The sequence below is a fragment of the Aegilops tauschii genome, chromosome 7, assembly GCF_002575655.3.
Source record: "Aegilops tauschii subsp. strangulata cultivar AL8/78 chromosome 7, Aet v6.0, whole genome shotgun sequence".
Lineage (NCBI taxonomy): Eukaryota > Viridiplantae > Streptophyta > Magnoliopsida > Poales > Poaceae > Aegilops > Aegilops tauschii.
The window spans coordinates 616,635,538-616,642,224 of record NC_053041.3 but is presented as its reverse complement, the minus strand read 5'-3'; positions in this window follow the sequence as shown (position 1 = coordinate 616,642,224).

The window sequence follows — 6,687 nt, the reverse complement described above, 5'->3', positions numbered from 1 at the left end:
TATACGGAAGCATAGAGTGGGGGAAAAGGACTTATCTGATTTTGCAGCCCCCGGCGATCTTGGCTCGCCGTGGTCGGGTTTTTGGATCTGCAGCCCCCGACAACCTTTGCTTGCTGGGGTTAGAGCGTAGGCCTGTTCTCTTTCCTCCAAACAGCTCAACAGAAATGTCCATGCACCCTGTGAACAAAAGAGGATGGAAAGGAACAAAGAGACGCACACTCGACCTGTATGCTAAGGGTTAGTTGCCGCCGAGCACTATCAACCCCAATAGAGAGAGACTCAACCTAGCATGCATGCTAAAACTTAGGGCGCCAGCGCTTCATTTATTTATGCTCGGGGTCTTTGCCTGTCTTTGTACAGAAGGTTACATGCCTTGCCGGCAAGGCTTGTACAAAAGGTGGTCTGCCGGGGAGCCCGGCGACCGCACCTTACTTGTAAACCTTGCGAAGATGTTCGATGTTCCAGGAGTTGCTCACTGGAATTCCATCTTCGGTCTCTAGGCGGACTGCGCCAGGCCTGGTGACTCGTATTGCCCGATAAGGGCCTTCCCACTTCGGCGTCAACTTGTTGGAATTCTTGGCCAACTGAACGCGCCGAAGAACAAGGTCGCCTTCCTCAAAGCTTCGGGCATGAACCTTGCGGCTATGGTAGCATTGCAAGGCTTGCTGGTAGCGTGCTGCTCGCACAGCCGCCCGAAGACGATCTTCCTCGAGGAGCGTTGCGTCATCTTGCCGCAATTGCTCTTGCTCAAGCTCATCATAAGCGAGCACTCGGGGTGACCCGTACGTGAGTTCCGTGGGGAGAACTGCTTCTGCCCCGTAAACGAGGGAGAAGGGTGTCTGGCAGGTGGCTCGATTTGGTGTCGTTCTGATGACCAAAGAACCGCCGGTAATTCATCGATCCAGCGCCTTCCGCACTTATGTAGCCTGTCAAAGGTCTTCGTCCGAAGGCCTCACAGTACTTCAACATTTGCCCTCTACACCTGGCCGTTGCTCTGAGGATGTGCAACAGAAGCACAGGAGACCTTGCTGCCGAGGCCTTGAATGTACTGCATGAAGGTGCGGCTTGTGAACTGCGTGCCGTTGTCGGTGATGACTATGTTTGGTACGCCAAAACGACAGACTAGCCCCTTGAAGAACTTGACGGCTGATTGTGCTGTCACCTTTCTCACTGTTTCCACCTCTGGCCACTTTGTGAACTTGTCGATTGCAACATACAAGTACTCAAAGCCCCCGACAGCATGGGGAAAGGGGCCCAGTATGTCGAGCCCCCAGACCGAGAATGGCCAGGAAAGAGGGATTGTTTGGAGAGCTTGAGCTGGTTGATGAAGCTTCTTTGAATGGAACTGACACACTTCACACTTGGTTACTAGTGCCGTTGCATCCTGGAGGGCAGTGGGCCAGAAGAAACCTTGCCGGAATGCTTTGCCTGCAAGGGCCCTCGATCCTATGTGGGAGCCACATATGCCTTCATGTATCTCTGCCAATAGCTCCAGTCCTTCCTCCCGGGGAATGCACTTCAATTTCACACCGTTCGGCCTTTTTCTGTACAGGACGTCGTCGACGAACTGATACATGGCAGACCGACGGGCTACTTTCTCCGCTTCTTCCTGCTCCTCGGGAAGCTCCCCTGTTTGGAGAAATCGAACGGTATGTTGTGCCCATGCCGGAGCCTGAGGCTCGACGGCAAGGACTAAAGGCATCACCTCTGCCATGGGAGCGGCTGTCTCCACGGCCAGGGCTTGACGCCCTGCCGGAGTTTGTTGCCCCACGGCTGGCTCAGCATCCCCGGCAACATTTCTGCCGGCATCCCCTGGGAGCTCGGCGGGAAAGTACTTGCCGGGGCCTGATTTCCTTCGCTTGTTCTGCTCTGTCGATAGTTCAACGGATGGTTGAGTTAATCGAAGCACAAAAGTACCTGGTTACACAGGTAGTTTGAGGGCGGCGTGCTTTGACAAGTAGTCGGCGATGTCGTTCTCCGCGTGGGGAACATGCTCTGCTTGTATACCGTCAAAACGCTCCTCTAGCTTCCTCACTTCATCTACGTAGGCCTCCATCAACGGGCTGTGGTAATCCTTGTTAACTTGCTTGACGACAAGCTGTGAGTCACCCCTGATGATGAGCTTCTTGATTCCGAGGTCTGCCGCGATCCTGAGACCGGCAAGTAGTCCCTCGTACTCAGCAGTGATTTTTGTTGACATCTCCCTGGGAAAGTGCCTCTGTACTACGTACTTGAGGTGCTCTCCGGTGGGTGCAACGAGTAGCACAGCAGCGCCGCCGCGTTGCAGCGAGAAAGCCCCGTCAAAGTACATCATCCAGTTGTGACTCGTTTCCCTGCCGGGGAGAGTGGTCTCCTGGATCTCTTCGTCCGTTGAGGTCCATTCTGCAATGAACTCCGCCAAGACTCTACTCTGGATTGTTGAAGTGCTTTCAAACTTCAAACCAAAGCTTGACAGCTCCAAGGCCCATTCCACAATCCTCCCGGTTGCGTCTGGGTTATGCAATATCTGTTGCAATGGGAGGCGAGTGACGACGGTGATTTCGTGTGCTTGGAAGTAATGACGCAGCTTCCTCGAGGCCATGAGGAGGCCGAAGAGCAATTTTTGCACACCGGAGTACCTTGATCTAGCCCCCTGCAAGAGGAAGCTGACAAAGTAAACCGGGTGCTGCATCATCTTCTTCTTCTGCACCACTCCATTTGGTTGCGTCGCTTCTGCCCTGGCGTCAGGTTCTGTCGTTGCTATCACTTCCGTATTGACCTCTCTTTGGGCCACTAGCGCAGCACTGACCACTTGATTTGTTGCCGCTAGATATAGCAGCAACAGCTCTTGTGGTTTAGGTGCGACCAGTATTGGCGTAGAGGAGAGGTATTTCTTCAAATCTTGTAGTGCTGCTTCGGCCTCTGGAGTCCATTCCATTGGGCCCGCCTTTTTCAAGATTCTGAAAAAGGGAAGGGCGCGCTCGGCAGACTTGGAGATGAATCTGCTCATGGCGGCAACGCAACCAGCGAGCCGACGCACATCCTTGATCCGCCTGGACACCTCAATCTGCTCAATGGCCTTGATCTTGTCTGGATTTGCCTTGATCCCACGCTGTGACACAAAGAACCCGAGAAGTTTGCCGGACGGAACTCCGAAGACACACTTCTCAGGTTTCAGCTTGAGGTTGATCTTGCGCAAGTTCACGAACGTTTCTTCTAGGTCTTGTATTAGTGTTGCTCTGTCCTTGGTTTTGACTACTATGCCATCCATATAAGCTTCCATATTTCTATGTAGCTGGGGCTCAAAACCAATTTGGACAGCTCTTGCAAAGGTTGAGCCAACACTCTTCAACCCGAAAGGCATTCGTATAAAACAATACGTACCACATGGGGTGATGAATGTTGTCTTCTCTTCATCTTCTCTTGTCATGAAGATCTGGTGGCATCCTGAGTAAGCGTCAAGGAATGATAACAAGTCACACCCGGCCTTGGAGTCTACAATCTGGTCGATGCGCGGCAACGGGAAGGGATCCTGTGGGCAAGCCTTATTGATGTCTGTGTAGTCAATACACAGCCTCCACTTCCCATTTGCCTTGCGCACTACCACTAGATTGGCCAACCACGTCGGGTGGAGTACTCCTCTCACCAAGCCTGCCGCTTCCAATTTCCTGATCTCCACTGTGATGAACTCTTGCCATTCCAAAGCTTGCTTCCTGAACTTCTGCTTGACGGGTCACGCATGAGGACAGACAGCAAGATGGTGCTCAATCACCTCCCTGGGAACGCCCGGTATGTCGGATGCTTGCCACGCAAACACATCGACATTCACCCGCAGGAAGGTGATGAGCGCGCCTTCCTATTTGCTGTCAAGGGTGGAGCTTATGGTGAAAGCTCCTCCCGTGCCATCCTCCTTGACGGACACCTTCTTGGTCTCTGGTGGTGTAGCTCTGGATTTCTTGCTCTTGCCGGTGGAGCTCTCTAGCACGTCCTCAATGGGAGCACTGCACTCCGAAGAGGTCCGCTTGCTGGAGTGGGTGCGAGAGGTCTTACCGGACTTCTTCCCTCCCGGGGCTTCAGCGGCAGGAGCAAGAGCCTTGGCGGCAGTTTCCGCAACTGCCTCCCGGTAGAGTTGGTCAGTGCAGATCAGCGCATCCTTCTTGTCGGATGGGACAGTGATCATGGTCATCGGCCCAGGCATCTTCAATGTGTTGTAGGCGTAATGTGACGCCGCCATGAACTTGGCCAGTGCTGGGCGGCCGAGGATCCCGTTGTAAAGCAAGAGGATCTCGGCAACATCAAAAACAATCCTTTCCGTCCTATGGTTCAGGTCGCCTCCGAATGTAACGGGTAGCGTAACCTTACCCTTCGGCTAGCTTCTTCCTGGATTGACCCCTTGAAACGTGCCCGTCTCTTTGAGGTCTCCATCAGGGATCTACAGCCTTTTGATCACAACAGGCGAGATCAAGTTCAGACCGGCCCCGCCGTCAACTAGCATTTTTGTCACCTTGAGGTTGCGTATTGTTGGTCAAACCAACAACGGCAAACACCCGACCGCAGTTGTGCGATCAGGGTGGTCCTCGGTGTCAAAAATGATAAGTGTGATGGACCACTTTAGTGGCTTTTGAGCATCGAACGATGGTTCCGCCGCTGTGATCACACGCGCCCACTGCTTGAGCTGGCGGTGAGAGGTGTGCAGCGAGGCGCCACCGTCGACGCACATGGCCTCCGTAGCTTTCTGGAACTCTTGCTTGCCGGACTCGCCGTCCTCATCATGATCATCGTCTTCTTGCTTCTTGTCACTGCCCCGCGCGGGCCTTTCTTGTTGATTATCCTTGCCGCGGCGGCCAGCCTGGCCGCCACACTTCTTGCCGGATCCCTCAGCACCATCCTGGCCCTTCTCCTTGTCCCGCCTTTCATATTCGGCTTTCTGCTTCTCTGCGAGCTGCTCGACTTGTCGGCAGTTCTGGAGGTCATGGCCCTTGGTGCGATGGATCTTGCAGTACTGCTTGTCGGAGCTTCCTGGCTTGTCGACGGCCGCCAAGGCCCGGCAGGCGGCGCACCCGGCAACTTCCTTGCCGGGATCATCTGCCTTGGCCTTCTTGGCAGCGCCGGCATCGTCGGACCCTTCGACGGCAAGCAGGACTTTGCCTTTGCACTTCCTGTTGCGGCGTCGGCCCTTCTTTGCTGGGGCGACAACATCTTCGTCTGAGGAGTCGGTTTCCACACCGGCGTCTTCGCCGGGGTACTTCCTTCCCTCTTCAGCCCGAGCGCATCTGTCGGCCAGAACATAGAGTTCTGCCACATCCTTGACCTTGTTCATCGCCAACTCTTCACGCATCTTGCGGTTACGCACATTCTGATGGAATGCGCTGATGACAGCGGCGGGATGAACATCCAGGATGTTGTACTGCACTCGACTAAACCTCTGTATGTACTTGCGCAGGTTTTTGCCTTCTTTCTGGGGGATGACATGAAAATCGCTTGCCTGGCCATGAGCTTGGTGGCCTCCCGTAAAGGAGCCAACAAACTCATGGCACAGATCCGACCAAGAAGAAATAGAATCCACTGGCAAGTGCATCAACCATGACATGAATTGGGTTTAAGCGCCAACGGGAAGTAATTGGCAAGCACCTTGTTGTCGCGAGCTCCGGCGGCTTGCATCGCGATGGTGTAGATGCTGAGGAACTCTGACGGGTGAGTCTTGGCGTTGTACTTCTCGCCGACGCCAGGCTTGAATGTGCGGTGAGTGGGCCACTGGAACTGCCGCAGCTCACGGGTAAAGGCTGGACAACCTACCTCGTAAGGTAAGCCTCCCGGGCCTCCCGGTGCTGGGTGGTCTATAGTGGGCCCTGCCCGCCTATCTGACTGATGGCGCGCTTCGCGCCGGCGCTCGATGGTAGTTCGAGCGTCTTCATGGGCTCGCTCCCGAAGAACTTGGCGCTGATCGCGGTGGGTCCGTGGGTCGGACGATGCTATGGAAATATTATCACAAACGTCGTCCCGACGGACCGACGCCCGCGGTAACTGGCGAGGAGGTGGAGAATGCACTGTGGCTGCAGCGTCTCCGGTCCTTCCGCCACTGGCGTGCGGTGGCTCGACAGAGCGTCGGCCTGAGGGCCTCGCCGGTCGCGGCTCGTCTTTGTTGGCGATGCCGACGAGGCTCCGGATGGTGGCTCTCCACTCGTCAAGCTTCTCCGCAACAGGAGGGAAGTCGAGGAGCAACTGCGCGCGCTAAGGCCTTTGCCGGCGTGGGCGGCCGTGAAAGCTGCGTGGACTGTGACGCGCTCCGACTTCTAACCACGTTAGAAGGAGCTCTATCACGGCCCTGCGGCTGCACGCCGTTTTTGCCAGCGCCTCAGCGAGCATGCTGGTCTTCTACGTCCTGTAAATGATGCACAGGACTCTTCCCGCTGCGGCGCCCGGGGTCACTAGCGTGGTGACGCTGTTCGTCGCGCACAACCTTGGAGGAGCGCGTTGTGGGCGCCGGCGTAGGCGTCTTGGAAGTCGCCGCGCCGCCCGTATGTGGCACGACACCGCCCTTGGAGGGCCCCGCGCCGCCTACGGGGGGCCCGGCTCCATCTTTTGACTTGGTGGCGTGCGGCTCATTGTCTTGTGCACGAACGACGCCGCTCGCCAGGCTTCGGTTGCTAGAGCGACAAGGGTGTTCGCAGGCCGCTCCTCGGCTTCCATCCGCGACCACCCCGTCGC